This window comes from Zootermopsis nevadensis, unplaced genomic scaffold (genome assembly GCF_977971745.1).
Source record: "Zootermopsis nevadensis isolate Lab colony 2312 unplaced genomic scaffold, Znev_1.0 Znev_ptg000019l, whole genome shotgun sequence".
NCBI classification, from domain to species: domain Eukaryota; kingdom Metazoa; phylum Arthropoda; class Insecta; order Blattodea; family Termopsidae; genus Zootermopsis; species Zootermopsis nevadensis.
This window is the reverse complement of record NW_028259151.1, coordinates 2,578,300-2,600,378: the sequence shown is the minus strand read 5'-3', so window position 1 is coordinate 2,600,378 and position 22,079 is coordinate 2,578,300. Positions and strand designations below refer to the sequence as shown.

The 22,079-nt window shown below is 40.2% G+C and overlaps 1 protein-coding gene across 4 annotated transcripts in view; it reads left to right on the top strand.

The window, feature by feature from the left end:
* Window positions 1-22,079, top strand: part of LOC110827578 (uncharacterized) — a 55,408-nt gene that overhangs the window by 1,435 nt on the left and 31,894 nt on the right. The window contains exon 2 of one of the 4 annotated variants that reach the window (XM_087351419.1): window positions 4,241-4,437. The exons of the other annotated variants lie outside the window; for them this stretch is intronic. The gene's annotated coding sequence lies outside the window, so the exon portion shown is untranslated. The remainder of the gene's footprint in view (window positions 1-4,240; window positions 4,438-22,079) is intronic. 4 annotated transcript variants of the gene reach the window in all.

Genomic DNA, 22,079 nt, shown 5'->3' with positions numbered 1-22,079 from the left:
ATAGAGCATAAATAAAACATGATTTTTTTTCCTGTAAGTTTGGAGTTTGATAACGTCTTGTGGCTGTGTGCTAACGAGGCATATGGCTATAGTCACTGTATTATTTTAGTCAAATGGAAATTTCTTTGGGTTTTCACGGCTTTGAAGATGTTGACGGTTGTATGGGTTGTGACGCCCTGTACTGGACGGGAGGTCCACCAAAATCAATCATAGCGCAATCAATGAGGTTTGAATCTATGTGAAAGAAAATGTAGATCAGGAGTTCTGAACCTGCGGCCTTGTGCTGCTCGCCTTTATTTTTTGTGATTTTCTGATAAGCTATTTTATCACCCTGTATAATTAACAGTTACAGGGAAAATTAAATATTTATCTAAATGGAATGGTTAATACAAATAAATCACCCATGCAACTTGATCACGATTGGTGGCTTCAAGGAATGTTTAACATTAGTACTGAAATTTTACGATTTGTAATGCCAGTGGCTGTGGTGGTGGCTGTTGTCAGTTGTTGAGTCTAGAAGTGAAGTCTAGAAGTCAATTCCTTGTATCCACTGTAACTTTCAAAATCAAGGTGAATCATCTGGCAAGTAAATGCAGAGCAGGTTTTGCACAAGGGCTATATCATAGTTTGGTGATGGTTTCAAGTAAGTGTGCTACTTTTTATCAGTACAGTAGATTCCGGTTAATTGGGCCAAAATGTTCTAGTCCCGACGTGTCCCAATTAACCGGAATCCACTGTATCTATTTAAGTATGGCTATATCAATTTATTTATTTATTTATTTTTTTCCCTCATAGTTTATTAAACGACGCATTTTCCATAGCGTCGAAACAGAAGATATCAAATAGTAAATTGGAAAGCATGTGGAAGGAAGCGGTTGTGGCCTAATTTAAGGTTCTGTCCCGGAATTTGTCTGGAGAGACTGAGGAAAACCACGAAAACCCCAGTCAGGATAGCCGGTCTATCTCAAGTAAGGAGAGAGAGAGAGAGGATATACTAGTTTTTCATTTAACTTGGGGTCTGGAGTACTTTTTGTAGAGTTTGAACAAAATGCAGCTTAATTTGGAAGGAGGCGTTCACATTGTTGGAAGATAATTGGCTTTATGATTCGAAACGTGGCTCGAAGTATAATGGCGTGGAAGGACATATTCGGAATGATAAATGACAACAATTTAAAAGTCAACTCCCCGGTCAGAAGCCACTTTTGTTCAAGGGAACCGCACAGGCAAAAAGTGAGTGTTAAAGTGAATTATCACAGGGGAAAAAATTGCAGAACGCAGAAAGCCAGTTGTCGACGAGGAATTTGTAAAGAAGTGTCTTCAGTACGCTGTTGATATTATTTGTCCATCTCGGATGCAACCAAACTCAGCCATCAATTTATCCAGTGAGGTTTTAACGAGGTGAATAGAAGACTTTTCCTGTGACTCATCACTTTCTCGTATCTCTTAAAAACACGTTTCTTCGCCAAAATAATGTCCTGAAATCAGAAGACATGTCGTGCCTACCGCCGTGAGAAACTATTCAGCTTAATAATGAAGGTGAAATCAAGAATTAGGACGTGTCTTACGAATGAACTTTTGGAGAGATGCTTGCAAATCCTAAGACATTCACGGAGAAAGTAAGAAAATTTGCGTTGTCAGGTATTCCACTGCCGTGGAGTTTTAATGATTTGCCCTCATTTATAATCCTGCGGCCCGCGAGTTGACAAGAAAGGGGGGAATGTGACCCTACATCTGGAAAAGGCTGAGAACCCTTGATGTGATATTAACTTTTAAAAACATTCATCAAACTGAATTATTAGTAGTGACGTATACTTAATCCTTGCACTATGTGGAGGTGAGTGGATGGCTTCTCGTTCTGGCCGCTTTGGAATATTTCATTTGGATAACTGTGAAAGAGAATTACCGACTAGAATATTTTATGGACCTTTTAGGGCCTTTGGATCGAGTGCCATGATTTAGACATCCCTCCAGCAGATATCGCTTAGAAAGTCAGCTTTCTTGTAACAACGAATAAGGAAATACACGAACAAATGGGGGAACTTTCCAGTATCAGTTTGTTTATAAATGCCATTTTATAGATAAGTTTTGTGATGGAATACGCCCATACGACGTAAATTGTTACTCAGAAATTAGGAACCATCTGAAGTGTTCAAAGTTTTCTGAATTGTTTGATTCAACAAAAGCGAGATTCATCTTCTGTCTGTCTCCTATGGACCACGGTTTCAGAAAACAAAATAGAGTTCAAGAAGACTGAACATAGTGACATTTAATATACCAACCAAAAATCTTTAGTATGTTGTTTGTGTTCATTTATATATTTCTGTTTGTAGTTCGGATGTTTTATCCCCATTGCATTTTAATTTTGCTCAAGAACAAGTCATCAGGAAGGTAAGGGAAGGGCACGAATTGAATGTCTGAACCAGATACTTGCCTATGCTGATGTCAATTTTCTGGGGGGTGGTGTGGGTACCATAACCAAGAATGCAGAAATTCTCCTACCAGCTAGCAAGGAAATAGGCCTAGAAGTAAATGTGAACAAAACTAAAAACATGGGCGTAATACGAGATCCACAGAACGGCGGAACACATCTTTTAAAATTGTTTCAAAATTAAGTATCTCGGAACAACAATAACAACAAGAAATGAGGTTCACGATGAAATTGGGTGTAGAACACATTCGGGAAAGGCTTTTTTTATTCAATTCAAAAACTGTTATTATCTCTTTTGCCATCCAAAACACTGAAGATCAGGATGTATAAAACAATAATTTTGCCTGTTGTCTTGTATGGCTGAAAAACATGGCCTCTTACCTTGAAGGAAGAACGTAAATTACAGGTGTTTCAAAACAAGGTACTCAGGAAGATATGTGGACCTAGGAAGGATGAAATAAGTGAGGAATTTAGAATATTACATAACGAGGAGCTACGTGAATTGTACGGGTGACCTAGCATAGTGAAATCTAGGAGGATCCGATGGGCTGGACTTGTAGCACGCATGGAGCAAGCAAGGGATGCATAAAGAATTTTGGTAGGGAATCCTTGAAAGCGACCACTGGGCAAACCAAGAATGAGGTGGGAGGACAACAGCAAGATGGATCTTAGAGAGGTGGACTGTGAGGATGGTAAATGGATGCAGTTGGCTCAGGATCTTGGCCGGTGGCGGGCTTTGGTGTTGTCGGTGTTGAACCTGCGGTTTCTACTACCAGGGAGTTGGTTGGTTAGTTGGATTTACGTTTAGGAAGCGGAGTTCGCTAAAATTGGGAGTTGTCGTATTCTGGAAGAACCAGATTCGAACTTAAGTCGGATTTGCGGCAGTTTTCCTGAGCTTCTCTAGATAAATGGCAAGAATATTTTGTAAAGTAAACCACGGCCGCTTCCTCGTTCTTCTTCCGAAACTTGTCATTTTGCTGTCCCAACCATAATTTCACGTTAGTAATTTTGGAAGATGATTTTCTTCTGTTTTGCTGCGCTGTGTATTCTGGTTCAGTTTTCCGATGTTTCGCTGCCTCCTTCATCAGGTGATCGCCTTGATGATGGAGGCAATAAGCACCTCTGAAACGTCTGTAAATGTCTACCAGACTACACGGCGCAGCAACCCACAAGATAAACCATCTTCATGCTCGCTGCCGTGAGGATCTCAAATCTCTTGGTAATTGATCTTCATACGAAGAAAGTTATTGATTTGTGGTGTCTTAGAATAAGGAATAAACAAAACTCAGCCCATTTCATTTTCCTTTGAAATACAGAAGATAAAACGTAGTATTAGGTTCCCCCTCCCCCATGTCTGTTCTCCACTGTCTTCTTTTTTACACATGAGCGACCACACCCTTTTAAGATGGATTTCGTTAAAATTTAATAACTCTCGGACCCAAAGTTTTACTTTTATCTCTCATTCTAACCATTTTACAGTAGCCTAAAATAATTTCGCAAATAATTGTTAGATTTTCAGCTGGAAAGCACTTTGTCGTTTAAAATGTATAAAACTAGGTTAAAGAAACTGGTCGACTTTTCGATTGTCGTTTTAAAAACGATAGATCGCGGAGAACCCATTCACGTTCCTGTTGATTGAGTAGCGGGGTATTTCACAGTGGGTAAAAAGTAAATACGGATGAAACCTGAATATGACCAGCTTTTCCAATTAATTTAGGGATGGTGGAGGAATTGACATTGGCTTCGCATCCTTTAAAGGCATGCATAACGTAGTCCTGAGCAGCGTTACTCTGTCATCTTAATGTATTTCAGGAATACACTTAGGCGATAGAAGACGCCACAGTTTTTCTGGGCTGCGAACTCGGCTGCAGTGTAGCGCGCTCAGTCGTGCTTGTTTCATGCGCCGCGTGCAGCGCTGTAGTGTAATGTAAAGTTGATTTCGACGTATACACGTGTGTTTGATCTGGTGCTTCTGTACCGACAGCGTTGGTTTGATTGCTTGACTGAAGGTAAGAATACCTGTGATGTCTGCTAGAAGTAAATGTTTCTGGGCTGTAGTAAACCTTGCTCTGCGAGATTTAATCTTTCCTGTAGACATTTAAAAGTCCTTAAAAGAGCAATTAACGCTTACCTGCACTAGATTAAAAACAAAACTTAGTATGTTTCATTTAATACCTCAGTTATAGAGGATTACTTTTAAATAATACCGGTGTTTGGCCGAGTGGATGTTTAATCGTCCAGCATTTTAGGCGACTTAATTCGGATTAGATTTATTCTGCTACGCCTGTTTTATTTCGTCTTCCCCCTGATGCAGGGGTTTCAGCGTTGGGCCCAGTAGGTGGCTCCCATTTTAGGGCTCATATCAGTGATGTAAACACAGGTGGTTTCTCCATGTCTAAGACTCAGCCAGTAAATTATTTAAATATTTATTATCAAAACGTTAGAGGTCTCAATATCAAGCAACGTGAATTACGTGGTAATGTACGGTCCACGGGCCACAATTTAATATGCTTAACTGAGACATGGCTTGATGGCTTTTGTTACGATAACAATGATTCCTGATGATTGCTCAGTTTTCCGTTCTGACAGAGTACGTACTAATAAGACGTTTGGAGGTGGAATGTTAATGGATTTATGCCCCAGAATTCGTTCATGTAAACGCATGCGTGATTTAGAATCTTTTAAACGAAAGTGTATGGGTTTAAACATCCATTTGTGACGGTCTGAATTTACTAACTGGCAACCATTAACTTTTCTCCTGATACTAAACCTGAAGTTATTACTAATTACTTTCGGTTTTAAAAGCAATTTGTATACACAAAGTTTTGGAGTTATTCTCATGGGTGATTTCAGCACTCCCAGTTTTGACTGGAAGCTGTTTCTCTCAGGCTAATTTCCATTATTATTCCAAACTCAAGGGAGATGCCATCGACATCTCCACGTGTCTTCTCAACCTCAGACGACAAATAGATACTGTTGGCAACATTAGTGTCCGAGACTTAGTGTTTTAAAACTTTAGTGAGTTACGTATTTATTTTATTGATTCTGGTATTGTAAAGCAGCTCCTTTTATTATTGGAATTTCTTCCCCTTTGAAACCAGTACACGTAATTGTGAGCATTCCTACCGCAAATTTACCTGTCGTATGGAATTCTATTACAACTACTGATGCCAACAAACTGCAACGTTTCCAGCAAAGTTTGCACCACTCTGTCATGATCGTCTCCTCCTCCGTGTGCATTACAGCTATGCTAATGCTTTAGAGCAGGGGTTCTCAGCCTTTTTCGCTGGCGTACCACTAATTCTAATTTAACTCATTAAATGTACCACTGACCAGACGCGTTCAGGGAAAAGTGTTATTTATGTTAATAATATTGTTTCTATTTTGGGTTTGCCTGTACTTGGCTGTTATATTTCATACTGTACATGTATAAGTTTAGTTAATCCGTTTGTGTAATATTATCCATTATTATTTCACTATTATTGTATGTATTATCAGTGTTTGCCTGTTATTGGCTTCTTGCTGTTGGCAAACACGTAAATAAATTAATTGAATTACCTTTTGATTTTCTTACTTAGTTCGCGTACCACTGAAAATTGGCTCGCTTACCACCAGCGGTACGCGTACCATAGGTTGATAATGCTGTTTGAGAGTATTTAAAACTCCAGACCATGCAGCGATGCAGTTTTCCGTATGCAACTTTTACCGTGGTTTTAAATACTGTTCTTTCCCTTCTGGAAGTTGTCCATCTTCGAATTCCTGCTCGATATCTGACAGACTTTTTTATGCTGAGTTACAGCCCTTCAATTAAAATCTGTCTTTCTGCGAGATGCGAATCAGCTGCTGTGTTGTCTGCAGGGACTTTAATATATTTAAACAAAACTTGTTTTTCTTAATCAAATTGTATAATAACTTAAATCAGCAGATTAGATATTAATTACATTCAGTGTAAATTTGTGTATATTCCCCTTTATCTTATCTACTCACCATTGACTGTGACTAATTATATACATTTTCAGATTTAGTTCCTTGTTTTGTTTTGCGTATTTTCTTCCCATTTTAATCTAATTGACTTATTTGAATTATTATCATATATGTATATATATTCACCCGGAAGTTGCCTTTAGGTATTAACTTCTCTACACTCATGTAATTATCTGTTAACGTGTTTGTTGTTATCATTCAATATTTATTATTTTGTTCTTGCGTTCTTTGTCTTGTGCTGTGTCTGTAATTGGCCTCTTGGATGTCGATTTAGGGCACCAATAAATTATTATTATTATTGCAAATGGCATCCAGATGTTTGCAGCAAAAACAGCGTCTCCTTTGAGGACACTTCCCCGATACGAGAAAATGTTTAGATCGATTACTTGCATTTAGTTTAGTTTTTGCTTTTTTTTATTTAGTGTGTTTATATTTATTACTGTTTGCCTGTCATAGTCTCTTTTGCATTTCGCAAACTCTCTTAAAGGAACTGAATTTTTCATGAAATTGGAGTCTTGCCTCCACGTCAGTGCCTCTTAAATCTGCAAACCTTTACCAAGTCACTGGACTTGTGACAGATCAGTTCTTTATTAAAAAGCCTAACTAACCAGGTAATATAATTCTTCAGCTATAAAATGTAAGGAATTTTACGCACATCAAACATTTCGTCCAAGTGGTAAGCATTCCGGCATCCTATTGGGGGGAGTGACTGAATTACAATCTGGACCTAGATACTATGATCATACATTTTTCGTGGTTTTCTTCAGCTAGTCCGTGCGAATTTCGTAACTCTATGGTGGGGTCCCTCGCACCACCGCATGGCGCGTCCTCAGGTTGCATATAGAGGAAAGGCCTCCAGGTATGGAGGTTAACTGCAAATATATTGAATAAGCAGTCGTGGACAGCAGGCGAGGGGTGGTCCTGCAGCTTGGGGGTTGGGCGTAAGGCCAACAACCTTTCACCGAAAGGAAAAGCATTGTTACGAACAAATTAACTAAGCCTCGGCCCAGGACAGGGTTCGGTGGAGGGCTTTGATTAATTCGGTGATGAACCTTCGGGTTCGGTAAACCATCTAGTTAGTTAGTTCGTACCATAATTCGACATTGTATAGTCAGAACCACCGGTATCGTCGTTAAATTACATATATGCACATAATAGTACAATTTGACGCATGGGTTTCGCTTGATATATGGGCAATGACGTACGACTAAGAAAATGTTTTCTTAAAGTTTGTTTCTGGCTGTAGACTCTCACTGGAATGCCGAGTCGTCGTCACAAGTGCTATGAGCAATAAATGTTTCGTTTGCGCTCCAGTTTGTATTTACAGTACAAATATTCCGTGATAGCTCGTGGTAAAAGTTCTGCAACTAACCTGTTATCTGTTTCCTTTTGATATCCGGGAGGGAGAGTGCGTTGTAGGAACACGTTGGCGCCTGGGATGAGTCTCTTGGTGGGCAGAACTGCCAATTGATTGTGGAAATATGTAACTGAAGTCGTAAAGATTTCAGTGTTTATCAGGTGCTGTGTTTTTATCACGTTGTCAGCAACGAGACAAGAAATGCCGAAAGTCTTTATTTGTTGTGTCATGACGTTATCTTTGTCGTTGTGGGAGCAGAAACAAAATTAAGATTTCAGATTCCCATGGCGGCGCGTATGAAGATGACTTCTGGGATGTTACGTCGTGTAGTCTAGTAGGAGTTTGCCGACATTTCAGAGGTGCTTACCACCTCCATCATCGGGGCGATGAGTAAGCCATGTCAATATTCCAGAAGAGGAGTCATTTGCGTAAAGACAATTGGCTAACAAACGAGAATAATTTAATAAATCAAAGAGCTATTTGAGAAGTTTCCTGTATTTTATGTACCCTGAAGCTTCATTGTCGTGTTCACAAGAGCCAGAAACTAGTCCTGTCCTTAGTCAGATGAAGGCAGTCCAAGGTATGAAGTTCGTAAGAGCCTATTCGAACAGGCAGGCTTCTAATTCAACTCTCTGCCGGAAAGCCGATTATCCTAACTGATATCTACTGAATTTTTTCTCAGTCTGTCCAGGAGGATTCTATGATTGAAGGCGTATCTTCAAACATGCTACGATCTCGTGCTTCAAAATCATGACGTACACACCATTCTTGATCACCTCTTCCATATCATTCAACGCTGTATAAAGTCTGCATTTGAATAAGCTCCATAAAATAACCGAAGAATCGATCTGGGGATATATTGTTCCTGTAAAATAACAAATTTTGAATTTTTGAAACCGTTCTTTTGAAGTTTAATAATGCTAGCAGTATACCGTGTTCGTCCAAGCGGGATTAAAACGCTGAACTGTCTACTATGTAGGCCTAATGTTCTTTTGGATCCGTAAGGTCGTAAGCACTCGAACATAAGTTGCATGTAATTTTTAGAAAGCCACGGTGGTCTAGCGTTTAGAACGCTGGCCTTGTAATCCTGGGGTCTCGGGTTCGATTCCCGGCGGTGCCCGAATTTATAACTTGTGTTGGGCAAGGCCGTGGTCTAGGCAACACGGAGTTTTCCTCCGGGGGCTTCCCCGGTTTCTCCGTGGCATCCCAACAATTACTCCATTCACACACAGAAGACGGCAATGGCAAACCACTTCTGGATCATCTGCCAAGAACGTATATGAACAGGTCCCAGTCCGAGAAAAGGATGGAAGGATCCTGTTCATATGGATCTGTCGTCAGACAGAACACTAAATAATAATAAGATGAGGTGGTCTAGCGGTTAGAACGCTGGCCTTGTAATCCTGGGGTCTCGGGTTCGATTCCTGGCGGTGCCCGAATTTATAACTTGTGTTGGGCAAGGCCGTGGTCTAGGCAACACGGAGTTTTCCTCCGTGGCATCCCAACAATTACTCCATTCACACACAGAAGAAGGCAATGGCAAACCACTTCTGGATCATCTGCCAAGAACGTATATGAACAGGTCCCAGTCCGAGAAAAGGATGGAAGGATCCTGTTCATATGGACCTGTCGTCAGACAGAACACAAAAAAAACCCTCAAATATAATATATAATGCTTTTTCTCAAGGAAAGGTCTTGAAAGAAAATATTACCCATGCAACTTCAGAGTACGCTGAACATTGATAGAACAGCATAGATGCAGCATGTCCGCACTTAACGTCCATTTTGAAGTAAATCAATTAGAGTGATGCTGACAATAACATCGGGGCTTTTGTGGCAAATCACGTATTGTAACAGAAGCACTTGAGAATGGTGCCCATTTGCATACGAATATATATATATTCGCGAAGACAGGAATAACGTCTGCTGAGTGATATTGGTGTTGACGTTGGAAATGAATTCCTTTGCTTTTGAAGGGTGTGGGGATTGTCTGTGTAAACAGTGTGTCCTAATGCTCCCAGAGATATAGGAAGGGACCCAGAAGCGTTCTGTCCAATTTCTTCACCTAGAATGTTAGTTAAGTGGGTACTTGGGATTGAGAGGTAACCGGCTGAGTCTCGGGGTTTACCCCAGAAAGCAAATTTCTGTTTAATATCTTCCCTTATCAGTACAAAAATGGCTTCATCTTGAACTTCCGTTGCACTATACTGACAGATAGGATTCATAAGTACTGTATCTACAAATTTTATTTGAATTACTTTTCTGCTGAAATGAAGGTAACAGGCTGTCAGTGGAATATTCGGGAACCATTTAAATCGTAATGGTAACCATGTGCCCCACCTGCTTTAAAAATAAATAAGCCGGCATTTTTTATTTGCGTTTTGTATGATTCTTGGTATGAACATGGATTATTCTTTAAGCAGCGTTAACTAATTAGTCGTTATAATGATGAAGTGTAGTATTTTCATTACAGTGGGGACTAACTAACTAATTAACTAACTCCCTGGTAGCAGAACCCACAGGTCCAACACCGACAACACCGAAATCCACCACCGGCTACGATCCTCACAGCACACCACCTTACGATTCATCTTGATATTATATTTCCATCTCCTTCCCTGTCTGCTCAGTTTATTCACCCCTTGCCTCCCCCCTGCGCGCTAAATGACCAGTTCATCGGAGCCTCTTGGATTTCACTATCCTCACTATGTCAGGTGACCCGTACAATTCACGTAGCTCCTCGGTATTTAATATTCTAAATTCCCCACTTATTTCATCCTTCCTAGGTCCATATATCTTCCTGAGCACTTTGTTTTTCAACTCCTGTAATTTACGTTTTTCCTTCAAGGTAAGAGGCCATGTTTTCCAGCCATACAAGGCAACAGCCAAATTATTGTTTTATGTATCCTGATCTTCAGTGTTTTGGATGGCAAACGAGATGATGACAGTAGGGAATCGGTTCTAAGGTCGTAAGCCGATCAGTAATGATGTATTTATAATTATCTTAAACATGGGAGGTGAATATTCTTATATTTTGCCAACAGGCTGTACTAATTCATTTCCAGTTTTGACAAGAAAGTTTCTTTTCAAATAAATTCAAGTTTCCACGGTATGGAATAAATGTATAAGAAATAGGAAATAATAAATATTGAAGCATAGTATTTCTTTTGATTTCTTGTTCCAGTTTCCGGGTTAGTTTCCGTACAATATAGGGACTACACTGTCTCAAGGCTACACGTGCGCGTTCTGCTGTTGTGTTCTATGTGGGAGATAGGCTGACAGCCGATCCCTGTAAGCCAATACCCGATCTGGGTTGTAGTGCACTTGATGATGATGATGATGTGGTGTTATGTGGTTAGGCGTGTGGTAGCCGTCGACGTCCATTTCACAACGTACCGACTCCAGGTTAATGAATTTCTGCGATGTCATCTTTCACTTGTTATGGGTTGCTCTAAATTACTAAAAGACAAAGTTAACATTAATTTCAGCTTCCAGTGGCTGTATTTGACGGTTTATTTATTGTGAAAATTTACATTGGTTTTTAATCTGACTGGAGACATTTTGTCAGAAATTTAATTTTCCGTTTAAATCTGATTCTTCCTCAGACATGTTTATTGCTGTTTGTCTCAAAATAAATTCAATTCAAATGCTTAGTAACTGATCTAAATTTTAAACGGATTATGGGCCTAGTTTTTTTACAAGGCCTGTAAATTTCATTCGCATATCGTTATCATCTGAAAGAGAGTTTTTTTCACACTATCTTGTCGTGACGTCACTGTACACACACACTCACACACACACACACAGAGTCGTTTCTTCTTACTTAGTGTAAATAAAGATGTAGCATATGTAAGTCTGAGGCGTTTATATGCACTTTATTTTGAAGACAGTTTTTTCGTATTTCTTAAAAATGGCCCATCGTGTCGGGAACACCAAGGTGATTTCGTACTCAGCTGGTGTGACGTAGAGCGTTATCTTCCTCGTGTATGAATGAACTTGAGAATGGATAACCCGATATTAATTAAGTTTAATATTTGAGAATGTTACGAAGAAAATCGAACCATTTAAATATTTATTTAGATCGGAAAAGTTTAACTAGCACTTTATATAGGAGCGTAGTTTTCTTGAATAAACATGAAAATGAAGTTGCTTAAATGCATTTAAACGTCGATAAACATTCACTATCACTAAACCCGATTACCATAATCAAAGATGACGTCCTGCGCAATTCAGTTCGATTTCCTTCCTCCATTTGACGCCACCTTACTTTTCTCAACACAGAGGATAATTTAAAATATGGAGCTTAAGGAATGAGGTGTTTGGACTGACAGATTCGAAAGAAGTCCAGTGCCAAACACCAAGAGCTAGTAACTACGCGACAGATATCAAGAATGAAAATGTCTGTCTTTTTACCGACGTTACAGAGGTCCTTACTGCCTCCATCATCAGGGCGTAATCTCATCGCCCTGATGATGGAGGCAGCAAGGACCTCTGAAACGTCCGTAAACTTCTGCGAGACTACACGGCGTAGCAACCCAGAAGACAGCCATCTTGAGACTTACCGCCGTGAAAACCTCAAATCCTACAGATGTCAACACATCCAAACTGTCAATAATGAAATTCCGTAGCTAATTGTAAAAATCGTATTCTTGGAATATCCCACCCAAGAATCCCATTCCTGAATTCCGTTACCAGCCATGTGGGCGAAGGTCTTCGGGGACATCCTACAAACCCTGCTATGAGACCGGAACAGGTGTCAGGGCCTAACACGAGGGAGGATGATGATGTTTCCGTACATACACGCACGTGTAATTACGTACACACGCAGAACGATTTGGTGGTTGGATATGTCTTCATCTTCAGATAGACATTTGTTTATCCAGACAATTGATAATATTCATTACAAATTCCCAGTTGTTGCTCAGTGTTTAGCCTTCAAGAGCATGCCTTTAAATAAAAATGGTAACTATTGCGCCCTACCTGCTTTAGCAATCAGAAATTACTCATTTTGTATTCATGCATTTCGTATGATTCTCACTGTAAACAGCGATTATTTCCTTGTACAGCATTAACAAGTTGATCTGTGTAATGGCTAAGTTTGGTGTTTTCTATGTGGTACGGACTGATTTATTATTTAGACTAGTTTCTACTTCAAAGGTTTTACATGTTTTAACACGGGCTATCATATTATTTAGGGCGGGTAAACATTTTGAAATGTTTTGCGCCATCTGCGCCAATGCTCGTTGTAACCTTGACAGCTCCGCTGCTGACTGAGCCTGCTCTTCACGGCGCAGTGCATCAGCTGTTCTTGTGACTCAAACTGTTAAATCGACTCTGAGTAGGACGTGTACCGTTCGATAACCTAAGTGCAATTACATCATACATGGCGCGTTGACGGAAGAGTAGAATAATCTTGTCAGGCGTTGAAACAGCGGCCCGTGAAACTGTAGGGGTCTGTTGACTAGACTACATCGAACGAAACTAATCGAAACGAAGTACCAAAGATGTGTCAACCGTTGTTTCCTGAATTGTTTCACAACAACAACAACAAAAACTCGAACAAGGTACGCGGAGTGTTGTTAGAACGAGTTTTTCAAGAGTGACAAAAACAAATGAAGGCCTGTATGAGATTTTAGGTTCTCACGGCGGCGAGTCTAAAGATGGCTGTCCACTGGGTTGTTGCGCGTTGGCGCGGCTTTCTCTCTCTCTCTGATTATGGAAAGAGTACGCAACCCTGAAACGACGATAAACCAGACCACGGCGCAACAAAACAGAAGACTGCCATCTTTAAATTAAGACTTAAAGAAATACACTATGGCAACCGAGCGCACGGTAGCACGAAACGAAGCGAATCGAAGCCGAACGAACAAGCCAGAGTTTTAGCAGGAGAATGTTTTTCGATTCGGTTCGATGGCGTTCGAGCTTGTATGCGATACGCAGCGAACTCCATCGCATTTTTCAGGAAGTGGTAAGTGCAGGAAGGGGATTCATCGGTCGGAGCAGTGGCTCTCAAAACAGAAATTTTATCAGCTTTTCTCAGTCCCTCAGACCATTGTTCGTATATTGCATTGAAGAGCCTCTTCCTCACAGTGTTTTTCGAATCAGTGCATAAACAACTAATAGGTGCTGTAGTTGATACAGCGTCGTTAAATAACCTGCAACAAACAGAGAAATCAATACTCTTTGTGGTAGGCGGCAAGTATGAAATCTTCTGGGTTGTAACGCCGTGTAGTTTGATAGGAAGTTTACCGACGTTTCAGAGATGCTTGCTGCCTCTACCATCAGGGCATGCAGCGGCTTACCCATCGCCTCGATGTTGGAGGCAGTAAGCATCTATGAAACGTCGAAAAACTTATACCAGACTACACGGCGCAACATCTCGGAAGACTGTCATCTTAATGCTATTTAATGTCCTTATAAAATCTCATATGCTCCAGTGGTTTATTACGACCCGACAGATGGGCAACCTACAGATTTCTTCGACCGCCAAATTGTTAAGTGTTATATAAACGCTTGTAAATCTGAAGTAGTTAACACACATAATCGCAAATATTAACCCCGTAAGGCGCATGGAAAATGGTTGGAGTTGGCTCAGGATTGTGTCCGATGGCGGCGGGCTTTGGCGTTGTCGGTGTTTCTTCATTATGTTCATGAAACTTGTACTATCCTCACATACAAATATTTTTATTCATTTTGTTTGGATTCTGTAATCATTGCAGTCTACCCTGTTTTATATGGTCTTCAGACCCACACTAAATGTTGAGACCTTACATTAAGTTATGATAGAATAGAAATCATTTCAGTAGTTCGCACGGTCGCTATATTGCTGTTATCGACGGTAAGAAATTATGAAGTCAAATCGCATGATATTTCTACAAAGTTTTATCAAAATCTGTCGAGTGGGTGAATCTTTGTTACTGTGGTCCTGAAAAACGGATTACATACTCATGTCTTACCTTATCCGCTAAAGAAACACAGAGAGGCAATGTTGTTAAAAAACGTCTAGTATATGCAGCATTCCAAATAACTTATGCGCACTTCAAAATCAATATCCAAGCAGAAGACTTAATTTCAAAATCCTTGTTGATTAAATAGTTCATTAAAATATGAATTTGTTAAGTTAAGTTTGAGAAAAATGTTTGACTCCAAAAATTAAGCATTAGGTGTTTTGGCTGACGTAAGATTGAGACATCCTCTCCTTTGTCTGAGCTTGGTACGAAGCGTTCGTCTTTGTATGCCCCATCAACCGAAAAATTCGATTCGATTCAGGCCGTTCGATGTAATGTGCATCTGCCATAATGGGTTCTTTCTGAAATATCCTTTTCATATTTCCGTGTTCTGAAATAAGTCGTTTTGTTTATTGCTTTCCTACGAAAATATCCCGCTTTTCTGGGTTTACAGTGCCACTTTGATAATCCGTGTTGAGGAATGTCTTCATGCAGTTTTACACTCGACCTTCAAGAATAATAAAAGTGGGTGGAGATGAAATTCCCAGAACGAAAAATCCTGGCGGGGGTCTGACCAAGCGTGAGAACAATACAAATACCCTTGACCTAATCCCTTGTGTCCTGAAGCTATAAAAACAAAAGTGGGTTTAACCCACTCAACGCAGTTTGTTCACAATTATGTGTAAACACGAATACTTTCGCGTTAAATTCTTCTGAACTTGTCCGTCGTCTAAATGTTATAAAACTACTACGGTTAAATTTCGTTTTTATCAATTTATATTTGAGTGTGCTAATGACTCATATTACTTTGCTTTGGTACGTGTGATGTCTACGAAGTCATGGGGTTGGCATGTTCTTTCGTCTGTAGAATCCGAGTGATTCGATTTTACGAGTTTTAGATCGATCGATTACAAAGGAATTCTGAGACAGGATTATGTTTCTACAATTACGGTGACTTTGAAAGATAATTATTCCTACCATGAGGTGAGCTGTTGAGAGGAAGTCGTCTAATCTGAGAAATTTTCCCAGAATTATCCTTGCAAGAGCGGGGAAAGCCAGAAATCATGATAGTGGTTGATGGCGGACTGAAGGACTGAGTGAGAATATGTAATAAAGACAATTATTTGAAGTAGGCGTACATGTAATGTACTTGATGAGGAACGTGGACAATTTGATCAAGGAATAAAAGAAGGGGCAGTGAATCACCTGCCCAAATATAGCTTCGTCTGTCTCGGGAGGGCAGGATGGACGAACAGTTCTGAAGACAGCCTCTTGGGTGGGTCCTGTGGGTGACACGTGCGATCCCTATGAAGTTCGTGTTAGTGTTTATGATCACTTTGTCGAAAAAACGCTTGTGAAGAAAATATAAACAATATAATTTGCTGAAAAACTCCGTAAAGCAGAAATATTCTTGAGAAGCTAATAGTCAAGAAAATCGACGTCTTTTATGGAAATATGAAGGCTCATTACAATTTTGACAGGAGCCGCTGCTGGTTCCAATGCTGAGATGAATCCAATGTATGCCCCAAAACCCTATTTTGCCAAGGTCCGTTTTAATATTATCCTCCCACCTACACCATCACACAACATAACATACAGAAATCTGTAAACTTCGGAGTTCCATAAAAGACGGGAAATTTCTTAACTAGCTGAGCGACTGTTAGTTTTCAAGTGGTGTTGTGTTCCATGGAGTTTGTTCTCATGACTGGTTACAACAATATGACTTGTTCTCGGTGTATTTAGTTGAAATGTGTCTGTAGTCGACTATGTAGAATGTTATGTAGTTAGTGGCGATGCTTGTCAGATTTTGTATTGAAATGAAGTTGTACCTTAAATTTTAATAAGATCCGTACATTTTACAAAATATTATCAAAATTGTTTTATCCACTTAGGAATTAAGTGTGGAGCAGTGTGGACTAGCCGATACGAGACAAAGATTAACTACGAACTAGCTTGTAGTGAAGTATAATTAAAAAATAACATTAGGCCTATTTCAGTCGGTGTAAGGAGTTTTACAATAGCAGTAATTCTGTCCAATCTTGTCTCATTGAGGGAATCCCCCCCCCCCCCCCCAAATAACGTAGTCCTCACGTTTATTTCTTGTCGGTCTACCAACCTGTAACGGAACGCAAAGGGAAAATAATATTACCGTAAGAGCAGGCCTGGGGAATATAAAACTTAGGACTCTTACCGAAGTTATATATTTTCCTTTTCAAAACGCTGATGTTATTTATTTAAATTATCCTTATTGTTTTCGAAACAGTTTTACTGCTGATTTCTAGCGGAAAATAATGTTAAACTAGGCTCTACGAGCTTGTTTGTAGCTACAGTTACTAAATTCATGTAGCTGATTGAGAGTCCTTGCTTAAGAAACAAATAGTCTCCCAGTCGAGCAGTTTCTTGTCTTTATGGAAGCTGATTGTTCATTACCGTGTCCACCAGACCTTATCCTGATTTTAAAGAACGCTTCGCTTCGTTCTGAACACTTTCGTGCCAGAACATCGTACAGTGCACAGTCTCGGTATGTAATGGTACCACTGATAAGTTTGTCTACCAGAAATCCAGTTTATGGGCGTTCACAAGAAACATAATTTGAAAACAATAACAGTTGAATAGAAAATGATCTTTGAATTAGTTTCCAGTAATATATTGTTCCTCAAATTATTTTTGATGCCGCTGACTTCTGCCTCAAAATTATCTAATTTTGATTAAACAATAGGGACCAGTTAAATGTAAGTATCAATATCAATTTCATTTTCATCGTCCTTATATTTCACCTTGGAAGTAAAACACGGATAATAAAAAGTTTAAAACTTGCCGAAGTACAACGAAAAATCAAAGAGTAGAAGCTACTCAACTTAGGCACATTCTTGTGGGCACTACAGTGAACTTTTATGTTCCATGAGAGACGGTTAGTTTGTTGAGTAGCTAATCTAGTTCAGACTGCCTCTACGAGGGGCTGAACGGAGTACAACACTTTAGTTTATGAATGTTAATTTTAGCTTAGCCATGATGTTTGCATATGAAGTGTGTTGAACGTGGAATGTATGTTGTATTTTTCTGTGTCGAAAAATGTTCTGCTTCGGTAAATACTAAACGATTTACGTTCGAAATGCGCGCATGTGCAGTAAATCTTTGTGTGAAGAGTCCGTTATTGTTGTATAATTTTTACCAAAATGAAAGAACTTTCCAGTGTAAAATTTCATGAAAATATGTGTAGCAGTTCTTGAGTTGGTATAGTCGGCGCAGTAGTTTTTGGCCGGAGGAGAAGCTGACTGACGGGCCTACTCTGTGTACCTGAGGTGGCACGGTCAGTGTATTTCTTTTGTTTGGGCGTTGAGTCCGATAAGCTCCTCGGTGCAGTCAGCATTATACGATCGCACAAGTGACTCGCTCCTAGCCTTCCCCTTGAAAATTCCACCGGCCAAAAACTACTCCGCCGACTATACATGCAGGTAGATGGATGGACTGGGCAGATAATCGCATTCAGTATCCTCTGCACTATCTGTGACTCATTATCTTTGACTCATTATCTTAGAGGGTTAGGCGGCTTCTAGTAGAACGAGACTAAGCAATAACAGGTCAAAGCTGATAGCTGCAATTTTTTGTTACTAATGTATCAAAAAGAAACACGCAAACAAGGAACAGATAAATAAATGCAAATAACAAAATGAGGAAAGAACCATTTGTTGTCTTTTAAGGCTTCTAGATTTTATAATTAGAAGCAAGATCGGCCTGGAATTCTGGTGAAGTTTCATTTGTACAAAGAGCACAATGGTTTTGCAGCTCGGCATAGCGGGCTCAGCTTTTTCGCGTTAGGCCTATGTTTAATTTTAAACTCAACACACTTGTTAATCTAGAAATTGCCCTCACCCACATCTTGACATTTTTGCCTTCTGTGAATACTAGACCGCTTGTAGTTTATTGCGTGAACTGGGCTCCAGCCTTTTCAGAGCAATAGCTCCTAACAGCGAGGCAAATGGAAAACCATAAAGCTGTTATGAAAAGATAAACGGAATCGTTAATATTTGTGGACAATTCGTTATGACAAAGGAATTTAAATGAAATTACTTAATCTCTGGGTGACATTCGCTGTACTGTGCTGGGGAAAGTTTCGTTGTGCACACAACTGATGTGGTTCTTTCACGATTTAGCTTAAACACATTTTATTCTGGATATATGGCGGTGGTTATCCAGGTATTATGTTGGACGTTCGATCGGTCGTAATCCCAAGGCTCTTGTGTTTGTGGCTACCACGGTCACCTGACCTTAGTCCGACAAGACTTTTGCTTGTGGGGTTCCGTGAAAAATTGGATTTAAAACAACCCAATATACAACTTTGGCAGCGCATACAGGATGAAACAAATGATATTTGTACCACAGTTGGGGGGGGCGGGGGGGGGGGGGTTAAAACGTGTCTGGACCTTGTTCCGACGTCGTGATGACGTATGTGTTCATGCATGTGGGGGCATTTCCTCAGGTAGAAAGCATTCATCAGTGAGAAATTCAAAACAACAAAATACTAACTGTAAACGTTTCACATAAAAGCATTGAAGCTAAATGCATGCATGCATGCACCTGTCCAAATTAGGGTATTGTGTATATGTAAAATTATAGGATATTCGCCGGTCCCAATTAAAAGTGTCCAATATAGAGGGATGTCCAGGCTATAAGGGTGTCTAACTTGAGGGGTTTTACTGTATATAATAATTAAATCAACCCTTATTCAGGCATTACGCATTTCAGAGATGCTGGAACATTATACCCTTGAATTTCTACAGATGCATTTCCCGACCTCATTGGGCCTTTCTGGCTCATTTTGAGGACCCGAATCTCATATAATTTATATGGCACATAATTGATTGGCATTGTATGTCTCGTCTGTCCAAGAACTGCTGTTGGCTGACTTTGGAAACTCTGTATTTGACTGGCGACGTAAGTTATACAGTAGTCGGGGCGAATCTGTGCATTCCACATCCACTGTAAGTAAACGATAGGGGACTCAGAGGGGTGGGAGGATATCAGATACGCAAGCATGTATTGCTCGTACTTTTTAACATTATTTCATAGTAGCGATGTTTTGTGGTTAACTCTCTCACTTTCTCTTCTAAAATATTTTTGAATGACAATGTTTATGTATTTATATTCCTTCCACCCGCAAACCTTTGAGGTAGGCGAAACGCCCAGTTTGATCCCAGGTACTTTGCACTATCTCCATGGGACAGTCCTTGAGCAGGTAAAAGCCGCGCAGGTAGCCAGGAAGTTCCCGGCCTTTTTGCCTGTAATTTGTAGGATTTGAGGATTTCACGGCGGTGAGTATGAAGATGACTATCTTCTGGGTTGTTGCGCCATGTAGTCTGGTAGATGTCCGCCAACGTTTCAGAGGTCTATGCTGCCTCCATCATCAGGGCGATGAATAAGCCATGGTCCAATTCCTGAACCGGATTAATACAGTTCACGTCTTTTCACCCTTAGCTGTTCTTTCTCAAACACTATCAATCTGTGTGGAATTTGAGATTCTGACAGAATGGAGTATGAAGATGGCTTGTCTTCTGGGTTGCAGCCCTGTGTAGTCTGATTGAGGTACTTGCTGTCTCCATTGTCTGGAGGCAGCAGTACCTCTGAACGTCGGCAAACTTCTACCTGACTACACGGCGGCTCAACTCAGAAGACAGCCATCTTCACTCTCAATCTGTGTTCTCTTAATGCGAGAGCCAAAGATCTTCACATCCACCGCGTACACCGACGCTATCGAAAAGTAAATCTCTTTAGCATAAATCTTACTATACAAATCAACCGTACAAATACATAGTGGGGCAGTGTTCATTCGTAATTTTGATTTACGTAGTATTGCGGTGGCCCCTGCGTGTGCCATTTATTAAACATGAATAAGTGGTCAGCTGTGCCTTCGCCTTAGCATAATTTTTTAAAAGAATGACTCTGTTAACAACGCAGCAAATATTAATACGACATTTTAACATTGGGACACATCGAAAGGTTCTAGATCGCAACATCATGAAGGAATGGGTGAAGAAGTTTCGAAACACAGCTTGTGCAACAAACGAAAACACTTACGGCTGAGTTAGAACTGCAGACACCGGAAGACACTGAAAGTGTCCTAGCCGCTGTCGGTCGCAGTTCTTGTTCTCAGAGTTACGCTGTCGTGACATTGACTTTGCCACTGTTTTACTGCAACAAGATGAGGCAACAGCACATGTTGCTCGGCAGTCGATGAACACTTTAAGGAATGTGTTTGAACATCAAATAGTTTTTCGCAATGGCCTACCTGTTCCCCCCGATATGTCGGTTTGTGATTGTTTTATGGAGCTACTTGAAAATCGAAGCGTTTTAAACGCATCGGGCAGGCTAAATTCATCTCAAACAGAATTTCGGAAAAAATTAATCCCGGATCACCGGCCATGTTTACTGCGCGTAATGGATAGTGTAACGAACTTTGATGGACGCCATCCAACGAGTACTATTTGTAAGAATTACCTTTGTTTTAGTGTTCTTCAGTAATGGCAAACGCTTGTTTTTAAGTTCACATTACTTTGAATAAAACTGTGGTTAACAGGCGTTTCTTTGTTATACATCCCTAAGTGTCATATTTTCCCCGAAATAGAATAACAGCAAATTATCCCTTTAATATTTACCTACCAAGATTGTTGTTACACGTGCAGGCCTAGTATTTTAGTGTTTGTGTTTCTTTGAGGAGAATATCAGGTACTGACTGAACGATTAGCATCTAGAATGCCGTTGATACACAGATAATAAACAATGAAACGATCGTGCAGTGCGTATGACGACAGGAGACAGACCGTGAAGTGCTGTAGTCAGTGGAGCGCAGTTCCAGCGAAACAGGAAGTTGTTTCTCTGTTTCACAGAGGGAGAGAATCCGTGAAACAATAATAATAAAATCTAACAGGACCGTATTTAAATCCTATCAATTACCCTTGTACGAAATGTGACCCCTACATGACCCGCATCTTTGAGAGATGAGGGCCCTGTGGACGTGGACTAATTACGGAGCTCTGCGGGGTGTCGGTTTACAAGGCATGACTTAACGGATGGCCCTCATGAAGAACGCTTTGAGCTTATGAAGTTTAAAAACTAACAGAGGTATTATCATGAATACTGCACACTTCGGTAGCGTTGTGTTTATTAGAAAACAGGAAACGTTGGTCTAGGAGTCGGTCGTTGTCTTTATGGGTTGTGACGCCGTGTTCTGGAAGATGGTTACGAACGTTTCGGAAGAACTTATCACCTCCATCTTCAACCCATAAGGCCACAACCGACATCTTCGCCGTAGTTGGAACCTAGAATCTCAGATAAGTCTAGAAATCTGCATACACCCAGTTGCAGG